The sequence below is a fragment of the Carassius carassius genome, chromosome 40 (assembly GCF_963082965.1).
Source record: "Carassius carassius chromosome 40, fCarCar2.1, whole genome shotgun sequence".
In the NCBI taxonomy this organism is placed as follows: domain Eukaryota; kingdom Metazoa; phylum Chordata; class Actinopteri; order Cypriniformes; family Cyprinidae; genus Carassius; species Carassius carassius.
The window spans coordinates 18,919,510-18,941,769 of NC_081794.1; the positions used below are offsets into that span (position 1 = coordinate 18,919,510).

At 39.2% G+C, this 22,260-nt stretch overlaps 1 protein-coding gene across 1 annotated transcript in view; it reads left to right on the forward strand.

The window, feature by feature from the left end:
- Nucleotides 1-21,425, forward strand: part of LOC132121781 (urotensin-2 receptor-like) — a 31,338-nt gene extending 9,913 nt beyond the window's left edge. The window contains exon 3 of the mRNA XM_059531532.1: nucleotides 21,164-21,425. The gene's annotated coding sequence lies outside the window, so the exon portion shown is untranslated. The remainder of the gene's footprint in view (nucleotides 1-21,163) is intronic.
- The last annotated feature ends 835 nt before the right edge of the window (nucleotides 21,426-22,260 follow it).

Here is a 22,260-nt window from a genome sequence, read left to right on the forward strand (position 1 = left end):
CAATCCCAGAGTGGTTGGAAAAGGAAAGAGGAATCTCTCTGCTGTTTCAGACTGCCTTTTTAGTGCATTGCTTGTTGATATGTAAAGCTTAATGTTTTGCTGCTTCTGGTGGAGGTGAAATATGCAAATAATTAACTGGCCAATTTTGTCTGATTTTGATGAGTGGTTTTCTATAAAGCAATGTCACAGTAACATATATTCTGAATACTGATCTTGATTATAATTTGCTTATTTTTCATTTTATTTTTTACTTTATATTTAATTTATTTACTTTTTTTTTTTTTACATCTTATGTAAGGGTTTTTTTATGTTTCCAAAAGCTGTCTGTGCTGTTTCCTAGCATACCATTTGCTTACTGCAATAGCCGAAGAGAATATTTTGTTAGCTAAGATGTGCGAGTTTCCCAATGCCTTGTGAAACACTCAATGAGGGACTGGATCACAGGGTCAACTGCACCACAGAGCATCAGTAATGAAACAGCAAAGCAGCTCAATCCCTCTATATAGTGCTTTCCACAGGTAACTCAAGTAAAATAAAGATGTAGAGCAGTGGGATGCATTTCTTACAGAATGTGAATCAAATACGGTAGCCAGGATGCACAAGGACACCATGTCCTGACCCTGTGTTTGTCTGTCTTGTCTTTTCTGCAAGTGCACGGACACATTCATTATGAAACAGATTACAATACAGCTGATGGCCCCTGGCCTTTCTGTGTTGCAATGTCCTTTTGCTCCCTTAAAGGAATAGTAAATGAATAAATGAAAATTCTGTCATAATTTATTAACCCACATGTTGTGTCTTTTCCAGACTTGTATGACTTTATTTCTTCTGTGGAGCATAGAAGATATTTTGAGATTTTATTATTATTATTATTATTATTATTATTATTATGTTTTTTGTTTGTTTTGTTTTTCATTTTATGTGGTAACCAAGATGATTTGGTCACTAATATTCTTCAAAATATGTTATTTATTAGATTTATGTATTTGGTAAAATGACTTGCATGCATTTGTGGTACACATTTGATTGGTTCTTGTTTTCCTTGTTCCAAAGACAAAAGAAAGTTAACAGAAACACCTGAGACAGCACCACAGCAAAACATATATAAAAGCATTTCATTATTTCTCCTTCTTCTTTCTTTCTTTCTTTCTTTCTTTCTTTCTTTCTTTCTTTCTTTCTTTCTTTCTTTCTTTCTTTCTTTTTTTAAAGTTACAATATTGCACTTGAGAACTTTAGCAAACTTTGTGACACTCCTGTTTCCCAAAAATGGAATGTGAAAATAGGTTTGACCTTAAAGGTGCTGCATGCGATTTTTAGTTTCCCGAATTCTGTCAGACTTAGCTTCAGACTTAGACCCCATCGCTTCAACCACATGCCCTTTCTCCGGGACATTCAAAAACATGAACATGCAATTGACAAAGCATACAGGTTTCCATACCTTTTATCACATCTTCTTCGCTTGGTTTCTTGTTAGGCTGTCAGCGAGACACATTGATTCCTCAGGACACCAATTTCTGTGGTACCTGTAAGGAAGTCGGAATATGTTATGAGTGGCATTCCAAAAAGTCACTTACAGCACAAATAAATGCACATACTGTATAACAGTCTCAAGAGGAAATAGTTGCTTCATGCTATTTCTTCACAGGCACTATTTCCCCTTGGCAACCTCTTAGGGCTCTCTGGAAGCCGAAAATATGGCTGATGGCTCCAGTAACACACATTAACACATCTATACACACACTTACTCCTCATAATTTTACCATAATCCTATCTCTGAGGCCCATGCTGTGAGTTTCTCTTTTCCCACAGATCAGAGAGTGGTAAAGCGGCAGGTTTCGGGGTTGTTTTGAATGGAGAGGAAGTCCTTGAAGGTGTTGCAGCTGAACTTTAGGGGGATCAGCGGGGTGGGCCAATAGTTAGAGTTATGTGGAGTGTCCGGGAGGAGCGGAAAGAGGAAAACTGTGAGCTGGGACAATGCCGCAGTCCAAGCCCAGGGCAGGGAACACAGGATGGGGCAGGGTGTCTCTTAGGAGAGTTATAGCTCCACAATGATTTCAGGTGCTGCAGGTTGAATGGTTTTGTTTTTGTAAGCGCTCTGAGAGGGAGGGCATTGCTGCAGAGGGTATTCAGGTGCTCATGGAACTTGGATGATAGCAAGAAATCACAGCTGATATATGGTCTTGATGCACGGTCCAAGAAAGACAAATAAAGTCTCTACAAGCAGCTCTTGTGAGCCTTCTGCCCTTGGAGAGTCAGTGGGGAAAGCCATTGTGTTCTCTTATCAACACATTGTCCTCTATAAAATGACTGTTGTTACAAAACAAATCACTGGTTTAATTGTCCAGGACTGCTCATTTGTGTTCGAAAAGAACATCAGTGCAGTCTATCTCAGCTGGTTGAGAATAAAAGGTTTTGCAGGTTAAATGGTTCATGTAATTATATTCCTATATTAAGACTTCCTATCTTTTTGGACCCCAAATGTGGAAATTGTAAGAGATTGGAGGCCTTCATGGTAAATTGTCTTGTGGGCAAATCATGGAACTGACGTATCTGTGCATTTGAGTGTGTGCCTGTGCGCCAGCCTTGAAATGGTAATGAGAAAAACGAATGCACTTTCACACTTTCATCTCTAAATAACAGCTGTATTCTTTCCAAGCCACATGGTCTCTAAACTGATAATCATAGTGCAATAGAGATTATTTGTTATGCAGAGGGATTGTGGTTTTCTGTGATATTGGAAATTGTGATTTGCATGATAAATCTAAAGGGCTAACCGTGTATAGAGAAGTCTGAACACTCAGTACACACTTGAACTCACTTCCTGTTAGATATCCCTTCAAAGATCCATGAGATATCAGACTGGCTTAGAATAATCACATCTTTAATACCTCCTCATATCTTCATTGATCAGTTGATATTTCACCGCACTTGTCATGCAAAAAAGATTTAAATATATTCAGGGCACCGATCAGGGGAAGTCGTGGCCTGGTGGTTAGAGAATCGGACTCCCAATCGAAGGGTTGTGGGTTCGAGTCCCGGGCCGGCAGGAATTGTGGGTGGGGGGAGTGCATGTACAGTTCTCTCTCCACCTTCAATACCACGACTTAGGTGCCCTTGAGCAAGGCATTGAACCCCCAACTGCTCCCCGGGCGCCGCAGCATAAATGGCTGCCCACTGCTCCGGGTGTGTGCTCACAGTGTGTGTGTGTGTTCACTGCTCTGTGTGTGTGCACTTCGGATGGGTTAAATGCAGAGCACAAATTCTGAGTATGGGTCACCATACTTGGCCGAATGTCACTTCACCTTCACCTTCACCTTCAGTAACCGTGTCCTCCCATGCAGTGTGTGACATGCTACACTTCACCTACTGGATGTAAATTATTTTACAATTATTTCTATATCATTATTAATATTATTTGAGATGATGTTGCAGATTTTATATTTTATTTAGTATATGACACCATGATCTGCACACAGAAGCAGTCTTCTTTTAGCTTTTTTATTTTACAGTAATCACAGTAAAATAAAATATAAAAGAAGACAGTGAGTGCAGATCATGGTTTCAAGACACTGATTTAGCAGCCGTTGATTCACAGGTTTTCACACTGCAAATAAGATTTGAAATATTTAGTGAGAGATGGCCAGTGATTGTCTTCAGTGTGTCCTTGCAGGGGAAAGTGACCTAGAGAGAGGTGTCAAGCAGCTTTATAAAAGGAATGTGGTTCTTGTGCCCTCTGGCTCAGATCATATTGCAGGCTTATGTTATGTTCCCTGGAGATATGCTCTTCAATTCACAGCTGGCTGTCTCCTCTGTGGTCAGACTCCTGAGGCATCCCAATAATCACTTACCCCTTAACAAAATACATCACAAAGCCACATAACACTTGCTATAATGATCACATCTGTACTAAATTTGCTTTACTGAAGATTCAATGTGAACTCTATTAGTTTAATATTCCGATATTCCACTGAGTTCTCTCAGTTACTAGGCCTATTAATTCATTTGCTTAAGCCTAATTTATTCAATTACATGCTTGCATGAGTTAAATGTGGATTTTGGAGGTGAGGGAAAACTCTAATGGAAAAATATCAAATGATAAAATGTGTTAAATTAATTATGCTGAAACTCAAATACATGTGAATACATAAAAGTGATATTGCTCTATTTAAATTATCTTTTTTTTTAAATTGAATATGAGGGATTGCTGTTCCATGTGTAAAAACGCCTTTTCACTGCCTGGTCTTAATTGTGACTGGATGCTGTTAAGAAATAGGGCATTTGACATTCTGTTCCTTAAAAAAAATAAAAATCACAAACTATTTTTAATATGATCATTAGTTCCATAATGATTCATTTAGAAATGGATGTGTATATTATTCAGAAATGATTGGTATGTAATGGGGGACATCTAGAAAACATCTAGATTTAGCTGGTTGACTAAGCTGCTTAAAAAATAACTTGGGTCATGTCTTTCCCAATGATTTGGGTAAAAGCCTAAAATGAATTGATGGCTCAGACTAAATGTCATACACTAGACAGCATGTAAGCTGTCCAAGAAGCAGGAATGTGTCATATTATGAAGTGCAGTATGTTAGATTGCTCAAGAAACTTGGCAGACATCCTAAATCCCATGAAAAATATAACTGAAGATTAACTCTAAACTGAAAACATGTAAATACAAAGGCAGGCAAAAACACTATATTATCTGCCACTGACTGAAAAAAAAAAGACCATGTGTGAGTATCAGTGGGTGCCTGGCAGATGCAAAGCTTATTAAAATCTGTTCACAAGAGTTGAAGGTTGAAATGGTGCCTGAATTTTCCGAATTGTATCTTCCCTGGATTCCTACGGAAGACGTCAGGCAGAAAATTCCTCCACTGAGTGAAACGAACTAAGTGGCATTAAATAACATCACTAGTCATATGCTTTTAGTCTTAGTTTACATTCTAATATGTACAAATGCATTTCTGACTTGCTTGGAAAAATAATGGCATGACAGTGGCCCTGTCCCAAATGGCACACTTGACATGCACTTGATGTCTTAAGATGGGCATGTGTGTTTGTCCTTGGAAACCAAGGCACTGTATGGTATCCTATTCGTCATTTAACATTTCAGAAGAGTGTTCATGGCTGCTGCCCTTGTAACTGCTATGTGCTCTTTATACAGACCTCAGTCAAGCATGCACTGATGTTGACAGCACATTGGGCTGCTATCTGACAGTTTTCTATCTGTTCATTTACTCACCCGCTATTCGTTTAAAAACTGTATGACCTTCTTTTATCTGCAGAACATAATATGAATAATGTTTCAGTGGTTTTTGTCCATATGTGACCCTGGATCCCAAAACCCCTCTTTAGTCGCTTGGGTATATTTGTAGCAATAGCCAACAATACATTGTAGGGGTCAAAATTATAAATTTTTCTTTTATCCCAAAAATCATTTGAATATTAAGTAAAGATCATGTTCCATGGAGATATTTTGTAAATTTTGTACCATAAATGTATCAAAACTTTTTGATTTAGTAAAATTCATTTGGGCAACCTTAGAGTCAATTTTCTCAATATTTATGTATTTATTGCACCCTCAGATTCCAGATTTTCAAATAGTTGTATCTCAGTCAAATATTGTCCTATCCTAACAAACCATACATCAATGTAAAGCTTATTTATTCAATGGCAACTATGACTGGTTTTGCAGTCCAGGGTCAAGTAAAATGAAAGTCAAGAGATGCAATGCTGTTTTGATTTCTTCCGTATCAGTATAAGATGAACTACAGGCACTTTTTATTATTATTGCAATCAGAAAGGACTCTCAGAAAATTTATTTACACTCGACTAATCACTGTTGATTTAAAAGTAATTCAAAAAGAATGTCTGTGAAGAGCTTCCATGTAAATCCTAATGAAGTAAAAATAAATGATTTGCAAGCAAAGTGTGCTGTCTACGGGAGTACAGAGATGCTTGTATGATTACACTAACAGAGACCTAGTTAAACGGGAATGATTGTGACACTGAGCTGTCTTTGGATGGTTTTGAAGCACCTCTACAACTGGACCATGACTCTTCAGTCACAAGGAAGTCTCAAGTAGGAGGTGTCTGACTGCATGTGAACAATCGATAGGCAAAGACAGTGATTGAGCATGAGAAAATGTGTACCACAGAACTATTGACTATATCTATCCGGCCTTTATTCTCTATTTGCAAAGAAAATTTCAGCAAGTTTATATGTCAGTGTCACGGCTTATGCTGCTGGAAGGAACACAGAGCCGAGGGATAAACGAAACAAGGATTTATTAAATAAAACAAACAAGGTAAGTCGTAAATAACAGGTGGCAAGAGGCAAGTGGCAAGTAACATGTGACAAGTTGACATTTAGACGAGTAGCCCCGACAAAACAGAACTGCAAGGACAAGGCTTAAGTAGAAGGGATAATTGGGGAAACACAGGTGGATGGCATGACTAAATTAACAGGGACATGGAACACATGGGGAAATGAAGAGACACACCTGGAAACTAATCAAACCAGACACGGAAGACAGAAACTGGGTCACAGGGGCAAAAACACACAAAATGAGTCCAGGTGTGTGACAGTACTCCCCCCTCCCGGTAGGTGCGTCCTCGCACCGTAGAAACAACAAAGGGAGGCGTGGGTGGGAACTTGGGAGGAGGTTCCGGTGGAGGACAGCCTCCCAGGAGGGGGCCAGCAGACAGGGACTACAGAGGAAGGAGCCAGGGAGGAGATGACGGAGGGAGGAGCCAGGGAGGAGACAGGAAGGATGTGAAGCAGGAGGTACCCAGCAGGACCCAGGCCACAGCCATAACGGCCCAAGGTGGGGCCGACGGTGGAAGGAGCCATGGAGGAGGAATGGTCACTGACTCCAGGGACTCGACCCACGGCAACGGAGCAAGTGGAGGAGGAGCCCGAGGCGGAGACGGAGAGCCAGGGTGACGGGGAGGAGCCGGAGGTCCTAGGCGGAACAGATGGCTCTGGTGACTGACGCGGCGATGTGGATCCGGAAGGCCACGGTGAGGCCAGAGTGACCGAGGACTGAGGTGTAGCCGAGGGGATGAAGGAGCCTGACGGAGCCGGAGGGACGGAGGGATGAGGCGAAGCCGGAGGAGTGGAGTCCCGAGGCATAGGATGGACGACGCCAGACCAAGGCGGAGCCGGAGGGACGAGGGAGCCAGGCAGAGCCTGCGGACTGCCGGGCCACGGCGGAGAGGAAGGAGCTAGGAGCCATGGTGGAGCCGACGGGTCAACGGGCCGAGGCGGAGTCCAGGCCTCAGAGGCTGGAGGCGGAGGTGAGGGAGACGCCGACCAAGGCGTCACTGGAGGATGGCGGTCCCGCTGAGCTCGCACCACAATGATGGTAGGCTGAGGGCGAGCAGAGGGGCAGCCAGACGACAGCGGAAGAGGCAGGAGTGGGTGGGAGGGTGGGAATTTTGGAGGAGCAGGCATTGGAGTAAGCTCTGGGGCTGGAGCCCTTCCTGGGCTTAACGGAGGATCAGGAGCCCGTCCTGGGCTTAACGGAGGATCAGGAGCCCGTCCTGGGCTTAACGGAGGATCAGGAGCCCGTCCTGGGCTTAACGGAAGATCAGGAGCCCTTCCTGGGCTTAACGGGGGTTCAGGAGCCCGTCCTGGGCTTAACGGGGGTTCAGGAGCCCGTCCTGGGCTTAACGGGGGTTCAGGAGCCCGTCCTGGGCTTAACGGGGGTTCAGGAGCCCGTCCTGGGCTTAACGGAAGATCAGGAGCCCGTCCTGGGCTTAACGGAAGATCAGGAGCCCTTCCTGGGCTTAACGGAAGATCAGGAGCCCGTCCTGGGCTTAACGGAGGATCAGGAGCCTGTCCTGGGCTTAACGGAGGATCAGGAGCCCGTCCTGGGCTTAAAGGAGGATCAGGAGCCCGTCCTGGGCTTAACGGGGGAACAGGAGCCCGTCCTGGGCTTAACGGGGAATCAGGAGCCCTTCCTGGGCTTAACAGAGGATCAGGAGCCCGTCCTGGGCTTAACGGAAGATCAGGAGCCCTTCCTGGGCTTAACGGGGGTTCAGGAGCCCGTCCTGGGCTTAACGGGGGTTCAGGAGCCCGTCCTGGGCTTAACGGGGGTTCAGGAGCCCGTCCTGGGCTTAACGGAAGATCAGGAGCCCTTCCTGGGCTTAACAGAGGATCTGGCATAGGTGAATTGGAACCCCCCTCATTTTGACCCATTTGGCGCTCCATATTTTGCTCCCTCGTGGTTGGCAGTGTCGCCGGCTCTCGCACCTGGTCTGACGGGATGCTCTCTGGCTCTCCGTCATCGGTGGGCTCGGGCTTATGCCTCGTACCGTGGGGAGATTGTAGGCTGGGCTCTGGGTCCAGAGTGGACCTGGCGAGATCCTCCATTGGGCCGACCGTGAGAGGGGACCCATTTCTCACCAGATTCCACTCTATAAATGCGGCGAAATCCTCCCGAGGACCATCTTCGGGCGACAACGCTCTGCACCTAGGGTTCAGGCTGGCGTGATAAAAGGTGCAGAGCGCGTGGTCCGGGTAGCTGGTGGCATTAGCTAGCCAGAGAAACCGTCTGGTATGGTCCTCGAGAGACAGTCCCTCCTGCTCCAGCAGGAGGAGGAGGTATTCGGGGCGATAGAGGGGATCCATGAAACACTACGGAAAGAAAAAAGACTGTGAAAAAAAATGGAAAAAAAACGGAGGGAAAACACGCAGTTTTTAACTTTTTCAGGTCGGGTCTTCTGTCACGGCTTATGCTGCTGGAAGGAACACGGAGCCGAGGGATAAACGAAACAAGGATTTATTAAATAAAACATAAACAAGGTAAGTCGTAAATAACAGGTGGCAAGAGGCAAGTGGCAAGTAACAGGTGACAAGTAGACAAGTTGACATTTAGACGAGTAGACCCGACAAAACAGAACTGCAAGGACAAGGCTTAAGTAGAAGGGATAATTGGGGAAACACAGGTGGATGGCATGACTAAATTAACAGGGACATGGAGCACATGGGGAAATGAAGAGACACACCTGGAAACTAATCAAACCAGACACGGAAGACAGAAACTGGGTCACAGGGGCAAAAACACACAAAATGAGTCCAGGTGTGTGACAGTCAGTGGTATACCTCCTTCGGAAGTCTGATGTTCAGAAGTCAAGTTGCATTCAGTTCCGTTCACAGGATGCTTTTATCATTTTATTATGGGTGATTTTAACAAGTGTTCTTTGGAGGGAATATTAAATTTCCAGCAATATATCGACTGTCCTATACACGCCATCCTAAAACACTTGATCTATGTTATGGGTCAATACAGGATGCATATAGATTTTTCCTAGAACCTCTATTGCAGGGATAGGCAACTCCGGTCCTGGAGGGCCACTATCCTGCAGAGTTTAGCTTCAGCCCTCATAAACACTCACCTGCCCGTATCTATCTAGTAATCCCAAAAACACTGATTGCCTTGTTCAGGTGTGTTTTATTAGGGTTGGAGCTAAACTCTGCAGGATAGTGGCCCTCCAGGACCGGAGTTGCCTATCCCTGCTCTATTGGTTGTGTGGACCATAATGCAGTCTCTTTGCAACCATGTTATAAATGTGTGTTGCAGAGAGCAAGACCATTCATCAGGTCATCTCAAACATGGAATAATGAGACATTTTACAGCTACAGGATTGCTTTGATCTCACTGAATTGGAAATGTTTAAATCTTCTTGTGGAGATGATGAGTTAGCTGATCTTATATTCACTTTTGTGAGACAGACAAATTAAGGATTTCAGACTGAAGTGCTTTGAGAGAATTATTAAAACTTGGATTGTAGCATATTCTAGTCAGTTGATTGATCCCCTAGGGTTTGCTTATAAGAGAAATAGGATTGTGGAGGATGCTACTCTGACACTCCTAAATTTTATATATAAACGTGGTACTGGTAAGAATCATGCTTGTTTATTATTTATAGATTTTGCATCCGTATTTAACACTATTCAACCATTTCTTTTAGCTGAACATCTGTTGTCTGAATTTGATGTTCCTAAGTGAAATAGTATATTTAAATTGAGAATACGCTCCGGAGCTTTATTCCTCAGTGGGTTGCTCCCAAGGTTGTATTCTTTCACCTCTTGTATTTACTTTATATACAGACAGGTGCAGAAGTCAATATCCAGGCAGACACATTATTACATTTTACCGATGATACAGTGGTGCTAAGCCTGTTAAAACAGAGCATGGTCCCATTACAAACTATTTTTTAGATTGGTGTGAGAGCTCTCAATTACAAATTAATGTTTCCAAGACTAAAGACATGATGACAGAATTTCAACTCTGTTGATATCCAATCTAAAGTACGTAGTTATTGCAGGTAAATAAGTCGAGAATGTCAATTCATGCAAGTATTTGGGTAGTTATTGATGATAAGCTAAAAAAAATTTTTTATATTTATTGAGGAAGCTTAAGACCTTTGATGTGTATAAATCTATTTTGATATTTTTTTTTTTTAGATCTTTTATTGAAACTGTTTTGACTTATCTGTGATATGTTGGTTTTACGGACTAAATGTTAAAAGTAGATCCCAGATGCAGAGCATTGTTAATTTGGGGTCAAAGATTACAGACTCTGTACAGTTGGGGGTATCTGCTTTGTGTAAGAAAAATATCCTTGACTATCTTAGATGATACATTTCATATTTTGTATTCAGATTTGAACTTCTCTGCTCAGGCAGACGATATTGAGTGCTCAAGTGAAGGACTGTTAGAGCTTTTTCTAGATCTTTTGCTTCAAATGCTGTCCTGATCGTAAACAATTATTTGAAACATAAATATAAATATGTACTATGAATTTTAATATAAGAAACATGGTGCACTGTTAATTTACATGTTTTGTTGTCGTATTTGTTGTGATGTTTTTATTGTTATTATTATTATTATTGTAGCAGTTGTCATGATGTTTGTGAGGTGATGCTATATAAATTGCCATGTGAAGGGACAAAATGAATATATTACTATACTGTATGACTACTTAAGTGCGATCACTCATTTTGAGAAATAATCAAGCTGTCCACTTTAAAATTGTAATGAAATCTGTACAGTGTACACATTTATTTTACTAACTTTTAATGTGTAGTTCAGTTGTTAAGAAGGTAATGGCTTGCACAAAAGAGACATCATTCACAGACTGAATTGATACTTTAGATGTTCCAGCTGAAAAAATAATTAACAAATTTAAAAGAATACTAGAACATAAAGGTCCACAGATGGTTTATCTTATCAAACCTTACTAAGAAATGGCTGTTGGACTGGCTGCTCTTCAGTTAGTCTTTTTCTTCACTGGTTCTGTGATGTTGCTCTTTCTGAGATGCTGAGATACTGCCTGTTATTTCCTGCATCCCTGGGTATTATTCAGAGCACCCGTGGTGTGAATAAATCGTTATGTTTGTGAGTATTATTCTGGGCTGGAAATATTTTAATGACACAGATGAAAGTTTATTTTTCCTCTTGAACTAATTAAGATTTTATTTTATATGGGTCAGATAGCAAACACATAATTGTGCCAAGCTGTGTGCCAGAAACCACTCATGACAGAGGTACCCTTCTATCCCTTATCTCCTATAAGCATTAAAAGCCCTGACCATTGAATAAATCACCTATGGCCTTCAAGATCACGTGTTCCAATTAGTACCCATCCTATCTCTGCACTTCTGAGACATTATGCCATGGACAAGTATTTTGGAGCAATGGCTATTTATGGTAAGCATTAGTTTAAAAGAACACCTAGAACATGACAACGTTATGACATTATTAATGTTTCTCCTAAAAGTGAACAGTGATTACACGTTGTTCTTCATGGCTACATGTGTGTGACATTGGAGTAAACAACTTGAGATTAGTTAGAAAAACATCTGCAAAGCTGCTTGGAGATTTAATTATTTCCACTTGTGATTCAGTCATAGATCCTGGACAAAATACAAACAGTATTTAATTATACTATTTGGTCTCTTCATGTGTTCTGAGTTTTCTCCAGGGTTTTTTTTTTCTGAACTTATTTTCCAATTGCTTTACTGAACCCTGACTTTGTTTTGCATGGTTCCCTATGTGGCATTATCCTGCTTATTGAAGGATGGCACGTAAGTAATGCAAGTGTGCCCCAGTGTTTCTAGTTTTGCTGCTCCAGTTAGGCAGAATCAGAACCAGAAATAATAAAAAATACGGGACCGTTGCTCAGCAGAGCTTGAGAGCTCAGCAGCTGAAACCTTGAATTTTGATGAGATTCAGGTAATTTATACTCAATGCGAGCACACACCTAACTATGACTCCTTAAAGTCCTTTAAGAAAGATAATAGCATATAAAATGACATAAGATTGTGGAATAAACTATGATGGGAACGTGAAGGGAACTGCATTTGACAATTATGTTATGTGATTTAACTATCAAGTCAATAGAAAGTACTATACTCCAGAGTGTTACACAGTTTTAGTGAAGAAAGGTTCATGCTGGGGTATTATTACAAGTGTTTTTGTAATCTAATAATGATGTAAGACAGTATAATTTGGGGTCAGAAAGATTTTTTAATGTTCATGAAAGAAGTCTTTTAAACTCTCCAATTATTTATTTGATTTAAACTATAGTAAAAACAGTCATGGTGTTAAATAACATTAACATTTAAAATAACTGATTTCTATTTTAAAAAATTTTTAAAACGCAATTTATTCATGTGATAAAACAGCTGAATTTTCAGTAGTCATTACACTAGTCTCCAGTGTCAAATGCACATGATCTTTCGGAAATCACTCTAATATGAAAAAAAACATAATCAAAAAACATTCCTTCTCATTATTATCAGTGTTGTAAACAGTTGTAATGCTTAATATTTGTGTGGAAACCATGAAGCGTTTTTGTTGTTGTTGTTGTTGTTGTTCAGGATTCTTATTTGCACTGAAAGTTTAAAAGAACAGCATTTATTTAAAATATAAATCTTTTTTGATCATTGATCCAAAGTGAATGTAAGGACATTTACAGTTTAATGTACTCTTGCTAAATAAAAGTATTCATTAAAAACGGTTCTAATTTTACAAAAAATAAATCATATTATATAAAAAATATATATTTGATGTTTTATATTATATTAAAATTATATTTAAATTATGTTGTTACAATTTTATGGAAAACTTTATAATTATAAAACTTTCGATTACTGGCTGGAAAAAAGTGTAGAATAACAGATATTTCTTATTGATTTTACAGATTTTACTTAAAGACTTTTGGATCCCACCATATACTTTGAGATTTATACCAGATTTTTTTCTTCCTTCTTCCTCAACAAAATAATATGCACAAATCACATAAATAGCAATTACCAGAGAAGGTAACTGCTTTTGGCTCAATTGTTTGCTAAGCCAAGCCAAAAACTGGCTTAGTGAGTCTAGACGCAGTCTGTCATGAGGTTCTGTTTAAATGAGGTTGGAAATGTAGTTGTTCTATAATTGAATAGTAATGCAAATGGATTACAGTAATTTATTTATCTTATCTTATCTTATCTTATCTTACTTTTTTATTACTTTACTTTACTTTTTTATTATTATTCCAAACATTTGAAATTCAGTTCTCATCAATAACCTTGCAAAGGTATACAGGATGTTTAGGCTATGTTCAGAGTAATAATAAACAGATGAAAACCAAAAAGGCACCCAGAACACATGTGGCGTCAATATTTCGGATGTTAAAGAGTATCCCTGTCAGCTGGTATTTTTCCTCAGACATGGACTCAGAGTAAATTGTCATTGACAAATATGCCATGTGCTTAGTTACTTGCGACCTGCCTTTCAGCTGCGGCAACCTACAGCAGCCTAATTGCCACGGCAGTCTCAGTGGAGCTTTGTGACTGACTCTCTGGATGCTATGATTAGTGTTTCTTCATACACATCTTTAATACATTAAATACAAGTCTGTAAAATATAATGTCCATCATATTAAAACCACAGCAGATAAATATCAGCTGCTGATTCTAATTACCTCTGCAAAATAAAAAGTCGTTTTATATAGCGTGAATTGAGGCGGGCTGGTTTTGAAAAATCTGCATGTTATTAAAAAGGTGTGCAATATCCTGGTGGTCCAGCACACAATGGAGTGTTTATTGCGTATACAGCATTTTTGTGTATAGGTGCATGCTAGTATCTTTCTGAGTGTATAGTATATATCTGCAATGTACAGCGCTACAGATGGATCTAATTGAGTGAATGAGTCACAAAGGGGAAGGAACAAGCATCAGACATTAGTGCCCCAGGTTCACCTGTTTGATGCATGATGCACAATATTGACCATCCATTTGAAATATAAAGAAGAACTTCCTCACCCTCCACATATCATCGGTACAGGACATATAGGGAAGTCTGAAAAACAAAAACACTTACAACCAAATTATTTTCAAGATTCATGAAATGCATCCCCCCCTCACCTTTTTAAACAACAAAGAGCTACTGTTTTCGTGCGTCACAACCATAACAACTAAGGAAATGGTAACTGGGGGAAAAAAAACTTCCTCTGATCTCAGCGAAAGAGACTTCACTGCAGGGTTTACTTAAACAGAGAACACTGTGGTACGGGTGTACACATATTCCCATTCACCTGCTGCTTTAGCTGCTGCTCGTATGAAACCATGCCATCATCAGTACTTCTGTTGAGACCCCCAATCCAGAGCTTTACTTTACCTATTCATGAACTTTTGTGGAAGTTTTTCCATGAAAAAAACAAAAAACAAAACAGCAACAACAACAAAAATAAAAATAAATTCTCTAGAGTGCCCTTGAAAAGCAATCCCCTTGTTTAAAAAAAAATATATATTGATAAAACATTATAGGAAATATTGTTGCATCCCTCCCCATCTGGGGTGTGTTTCCCTAAACCATAGTTGCTAACCTGTTTGCTGTATGGGAAATTGCATTGCAACCAACAAAGTTGCTAACTTACTTCATATTGTTTTTCTTTCTTTCTTTTCTTTTCTTTTTTTTTTACATAAAGGTGAAATAAGTTACAAGTGGATGCTACATTTCAAATTAAACAAAAGAAAATGCCGATTTAAAAACTATTTTAAACCAGGATATAAAATGTTACCTTAAAACGTTATAACAGATTATACCTGTAAATCCTATAGCTACTGTCACTAAACATATTGAGATTATAATTACTTACAAATCTCTCCCAATAGTTCTCAGTTGTGTTTTTTATTTATCAGTTTTAGCTAATATTGTTTCTAAATCAATACTTATATTCAGCAAGGACCCATTTAATTGATTAAAAGTGACCAGAAAAATTTCTAAAGTTGCAAAAGATTTATCATTTAAATAAACTTAAAAACTTTAAAACATAAATAAACTTTCTATTCATCAATGAAAGCAATGCAGCAGTTTTTAACATTGATAATGATACAAAATATTTATTGAACACCAAAATCAATATATTAGAATGATTTCTGAAGGGTCATGTGATCTAAAATAAAGAAAATCTTTTATTTTTATATATTTTTTTGCCATATAAATTAGAATATATTCCATCTGAACATAGGTATTTGAAACTTTTTCCATATAATATATTCAAACAGAAATACTTAATTTTTTTCACTACATTACTGTTTTTACTGTAAACATTTCAAAAACATTAAAACACCTCAGTGACACCAAACATTTAAAACGACATGTTTGCCTTCATCTAGTGCTTACTTAAAGTAATAGTTAGGTCCCCTTCTCTAAAACCCATCTGGAGCTACCCCATCCAATTTGAGCTCACTCATACCTCAATATATACATATCTCAAGCTGTCAGGGTAAAAGCCCTCTTGTGATATGTCATGCTTTCATGGTAGTTAGAAAAAAAATTGTGACTGAAACACAGTGTCACTAACCGAGATAATCCCACAGCGGTCTCAACACATAATCATACAGTGCTCTTCAACTCTGAAACCCAAAGACAGAGGAAAATGTAGAGGAGAAGTGTCCTGCGGTACACCAATAAGCACAGGGGTTGAAATCTGCTGGGATTAACTGAAATGAGAATGGGATGGAGGTGATGCTGGAAACCAGGTTTCGTGACATACATAAGTGAACACTGCACCCACATGCCATCTCTATATCAGGAGGATGTGTAACACATATCATAATACTCATAATAATTGCAGTAACTTTATTTATAAATCCTCTCGCACATAACACAAGGACTTGATTTAGAAATCCTCCTCGCATTATACACAGTCCCTCTCTGCTAACCTGCAAATGAAAGCACTCTGATGAGGAAGCTTGGCAATACGATTCAGTTGGCGTGCTGTAGGGGTGTACTAGCCAGGATTACTTTGCCCGGCACACGATAGATGGAACACAGCTGATAAGGAGAATGAGAGTGAGAGAGAGAATCATGGCACCTGTTGACATTCGATTGTTGCTTATGTGCTCACTGGCTGTTTGCCCTTCCCTCAGTTTCTAGCCTGTCTCTTTCTGTCTGCATCTCACTGATTTACGCAGCATTTCAGGTCATTCCACAGACCACATCACAATGTACCGCATTATGGCTTTCCACTGCCAGCCAAACGCTGTATCCCAACAGCTTGATCTAATCAGAAAAAAACAAAAGATTTACTAGTGTAATACATTAGTCCATCAATCAGATCACAAAAACAATACCTGTTTTTATGCATTTTTCCCTGTTTTTTTTCATAGATTCCAATTTGAATTGCCTCAAATTCTCAACAGTTAAATGAGAGATAAATCTAGCAGGCTTATCCTTCAGGCAAGAAGAGAGAAAACAGAAAACCTAGGTGACTAATACCACCGTTTGGAAAAATATCTCCCTAAAACAGATTTTCTTATATATATATATATATATATTATAATTATAAACATCCAGTGCTTTTCATTGTTGTTGAGAAATTAATCAATGTGGCAATAAACAGGTTTATATGGGGCTGATGTTGAAAAAGAAATAGAGCTCTTTGTGACCTATAAATATGTACAAATATGTACAAAGCACAGAGAGGAACAGGGAGGACAGATAAGAAATAAAGCCACAGAGCATTCTGGGTCATTTGAAAAGAAGATGAGTCAGACAATGGTAACAAAAGTTTTTCTGTTTTTAAACCCATTGCATGCAAAATGAAACCGCTTTTATTGGGCTACTGATATGATTCAATTCCAATGTGGAAATACATGATTTTAAACAGATTTTAAAAGTACTTTTCATTTCTTTATAACTTTTTTTGGATGATGAAAAAAAGTTCAAAGGCTCTTCAAACGCCTAAAGAGTGGGATCTATGATCTAAATCATAACAGGGATCTCTTATCTCCATAGATCCTTGAAATAAGGCCACTGGGCCAGAACGGAAATATATATTAAGTTGGGTCAAACATGCCTTATAAATAATTAGGCATACTAAGTAAAAAAAAACTTAGGGTATTGTGATGTATAAACAGTACGGAGTTACACAGGTCTTTAATTCTTTAAAGCTTGGAGTGAGTTTAGCAGAATTCATGTCAATTGCCACTGCTCCTAAAAATAATCACTGCATTAACCAAAGCCCAAGAACAGACGCAGAATGGTGTGTGAGCTATGCTCCTAGAATAAGAGAATGTCAAAAACTTTTTCCACATTTTCTTTCTGCATTGTATTTTCACTAGTGATTGGATTGACTTTGAATAGTGTGAAAGGACCATACAAAATGACAACTGACCTCAAGGAGTTCCATTTTGTCCAAGCAGAATGTACTCAGAATTCAGGACATCACTCATACAATGCTAGTATATGTGCTTACAGTCCAGATTATGCTTGGTGCCTGACTAAATCTAATTTATTGGATTTCCCGTTTTTTCTTTCACCCTGTGATGACATTTCTTCATTATTTCCTAGTAATCACAGTAAGGAGATTGTGGGCTGCTCTGCCTGGCTGCTCAGCCCCTGATCTTCTGGCCCTGATGCAAAGTCATTCTGTTCATAATGAGCACAAGCTTCATTTATTTTGGGCTCATTTCTAAAGACTGCTGGCATATAATGATGTTGTCTTCCTGTTCTTGCCTATTCCGGAGAACAGTCGCTTATTGCGCACACCAAGAGAAAAGTCTATTTTGGAAAATCTAAACAAGAACTAATGGAGAACAAGTCTGCTGTATGAATTTGCTCAGAAATATCCACAGAATGGTTAGTGTCAGATGTGCAATTTATTATAGGTTTTAAGAGCAAAACATTCAGAATTTTGGACCAGCAGTAATTTTAGTTGGTGGGACCTCAGAGATTTTTGGGAAGCCCGTTGCACAGCTAATGTAATTCAAACAGTTGGAAATCGATTGCAGTGTAAACAATCTGTGCGCTAATCTATGATCGGTAGGGCTGCGCGCAGCTGGTCTGTCCAGCAGATGTCACCTTGCTGGAATCCCACTGTGATAATTCCTCGGATGAGGACTTTGGTGACTCTCTCATTGCCCAGAGAAATAGCCTGAATAGCAACTGACAGCTGCACATACAGTATAGCCACAAACCTCTCTGATTAAGGGATAGTATCATTTACTTCACTAACTTGTTGTAATTAATGTGTAGCAACCATCTGCTGTGTTGTCGTTTTCTTTGTTTTTATTTAAGCAATAGAACATGCTTTCGAGACTTTGGAGTGCTGATGTTCATAGAGATGCCAATATCTCTGTGCATTATAGGCCTACTGCTTTTGCACTGCAACAGTTCCATAAAAATTTGGTTAATAATGAGGGCATTAAATTTCAGACACAATATTTCCACTTATTTTTTCTAGACTGATTCCGTGAATGAAAACACTTCCAAACTAAGCCGATGGAAAATCAGCTGTTATAAATATGAGCAACACACAATAGTGGGGTTCTTTTCTCAATTAATTAGTTGCTATATCCAGAATTGAAGACAAGAGTTAAACATTATGTAAACAGAGTACAGTAGTATGCCCAAATTAAGTATTCATAAAACAGTCATTTCTGGTGAGATTATGAAGTATGCATTTGATGGACACTGTACTATCCAAGGTCACTAAAAAGTAACTACTTCGAAATAGGTATGCCTTACCTACTCTGCGAGTATGCGATTTTGAATGTTTACAGTGTTTGAACAAATTGGTTGACTAAATGTTTAAATCACTCACGCATTAAGCCAATCACCTGTTTCTTACCTGAATTAATCTGTTTTAAATGAACCATTTCAATGAAAGATTCATTGACTCATTAATAAAGCTATTTACACATTTTGTTTCTAAATTAATCAATGTTTTTGACTGAATTGATTGGATGAATGACTTAAAAACAACCTGTCCTATACACTCGTATAGGTCGTTTGTCCAAATTCCTGAAATACGACTGTGGCGAGTGGGGCGGGGCCGAGGGACGTGGGAACAAGGAGGGAGGCCGGCAATGATTGGGAATTCAGTGACACCTGCGACCCACTGCCGGTCTCGAGTCCCACGTAGGAGATGGAAGGTTATAAAACTGGAGCGACGACAGTGAAGGACGAGAGAGGACCAGGCCTGGGCTTTTAATTGTGTTTTGATTTTTATTTGAGCGCACCAGTCGTCCGTGAGGGGCTGGTGCGCTGTTTTGTGTTTATTTTGTATTATTAAAATGTTGTTTGAGTGTCCGCCGGTTCCCGCCTCCTTCTTCCGGATGAATACGAAGGTTTTTATCATTACAACGACCCATCAGAGTGTATACTACAATTGTGCCCCTATTGGCAACAGGACGTTTTCATATTAATGTTTTGTACTCTTTTATTTGCGATATAATTTGGGTTTCGTGTAGCTCAGTTGGTAGAGTATTGCATTATTTTTACACTTGCTAGAGGGCACTTAACTTTAAAATGTAAATATAGGTTGTAATAAGGTGCTTGCACAAATTACCTAAATGGTCGTTTTTGGTTGGAGGCAGGCTCATTCAAAAAATAGACTTGTTGCCACCTATTGGTGTATCAGTGCTTCTTACAGAAAGTCACTCACTGTCTGTCTTTCTGTAGCAGTAACAGCAGCAGTTTTGGAACTTTACTCTGCAAAATCAAATTCGAACACTGGGACTAAGTGTTGCATAATGTGTATCAATGTGCAAATAATCTGAAATTTACATAATTGCTTGCTTTGCTTCAGTTCTAAAATCAATATTCCTGTATAGGTTCATGGCAAAAATGTAATAAAGTTGTTGAATGTTTTATATTATATTACTCAAATGACCTTCATGACTGAACACAGTCAAACCAAAAATTTCACTAGGTCATCAAACCTCTGAAGCAGCCGAATAGACCATTCTATTATTACTGTGTTATTTAAAGCACAGGCCTATATCTCACCTTCAGATAGCTTTAAGGGTTGTGGCAGATTTTGACCTGTCATGACAAGACACAAAATGCACCAGCTGCTGTGTGTGTCAGCACCTCCCTGGGCAATGGGACAAGCCTGCGGTCGCGACACGTAGGAGTTTGATTCCACACTATTCTCAGATTCATATGCAAACAAAGCCGTGGCACTGGACTGAATGTGGTAGGTTATGAATTGTGAGGGGACAATATGAACACCAAAGAAATGGAATATTATCTTAGTACTTATATTTTAGCACTACTTGGAGATTTTATTTAAATTTAGTTTTATTTTATTATAAGCTATGATATTTTTAAGAGAAAACCTACAAACTACAAATGTCATCTCAATGCCTCTGGAGAACAAAATAAATGCTTTGGAAGGAATAATTGATAAAAAACAGAAGATTTTCACTCTTGAGAAGTAAATCAGTTTAAAACAGTTTGCAGGAAACACCAGTATAGTGCCAGGTCTCTAAAAGCAAGAAACAAGTATAAAGTGAAACAAATAATACCTTTTTTCATTGTAGTGGAGGCCAGAATCTATAAACCACCCATTTTTATGGATCCCAACCTGTAGGCGGTACATTCTAGTAATCGAGCACTATACCGTAATAGGTAAAATAGGAAAATGAAAGCTAGATAAAGCTTCTTGAGTCTTGGCCTCCATGCACTTCTTAATCAGTTCCACACAGAGGGAAGAGTTTGCTCAGTCACATACTGTTCTCTTTCCCTTCTATTCAAAATCTGACCATATGGGAGAGCGGTCTGGGTTAGCACGAACTGACAGACGAAGAGTATGTTTATCTGCCAAATCAGCTCCACATACTTTAACTGGTTGTTTTGCTGCCATTACAGGGATAGATGACGGTCTGGGGCAAGACAGGAGCAAAGCAAGCCAAGAAGGCTGGTATTTTCCTCCTCCAAACAGAAGAGGGAGAGCAAAGGAGGAGTACAGCAGGGAACAGAAGAAAAGCAAGTCACTGCATGAGGAGTCATCTCCATCTCACCTGTTGATGCATTTTTCGATGACTCTTTTTTTTTTTTTAAGAGGGAAAAACCAATTCCCAGTTCATCGGTTTTCTCAAACTCTTGGCTATTATGACTGTGTACAGGGGATATTTTTGTATTATTATTATTTTTTTTTTTTTTGATCATCTGTCAAACTTCGTCACCAAGGACCAAATTTCGAGACAGGGCAATAACCAAGCCAAACCAAAACGTTCATCTCCTCTTTTCCAAGGAACTCACCTTGATGATAGTCGTTTCCTTCAAATAACTGCAATAGTAGTTATCTGAATCATTCCCGAACATAACTCTTGCAAATCTGTATCTCTCAAATTTATGAAAGAGTCTTGATCTATTTGATCTCATGGGCCACATTTCACATGAAGCTATTCTATTTGATTTGTCTTTGGTAATTTGGTTATCTTTTTTTTACAGTCATGGCCAAAAGTTTTGGCAGTGACACAAATTTTATGTTTTGCAAAATGTGTTGCTTAAGCTGTTGTGGTGTTCATTCACATTGCTTGTAGATTATGTCAATGCCAGTTACCTGTAGAAACAATATGAATGAACACCATAACAGCTTAAGTAGTCAGTTTAGCAAAACACAACATTTGTGTCACTGGTAATATTTTTGGCCACGACTGTAGGGTAATAAGTGGCAATGTAGCCATTGGAAGTCTCCCAGAGCACTGGAGGAAGGACTTCTGAGTACCCTTTTATTTTTCAGAATGCTGTATTCCATTTCCTGGGCCTGTCAAATGGATTGTCTCTGATCAGTGAGGATTCTTTCTCCTCCATCCTATTTCCTTGAGGTAGACAAGACTAGAGGGTTTACGTTGACCTCAGACTGACCTGAGAGCTGTTTCTTCAAACAACAGTGAAGAAGATGCTTGGCTTTGACTTTTAACGAGTTAGACATTTATACTGTACTTTCCATATTGACAAGT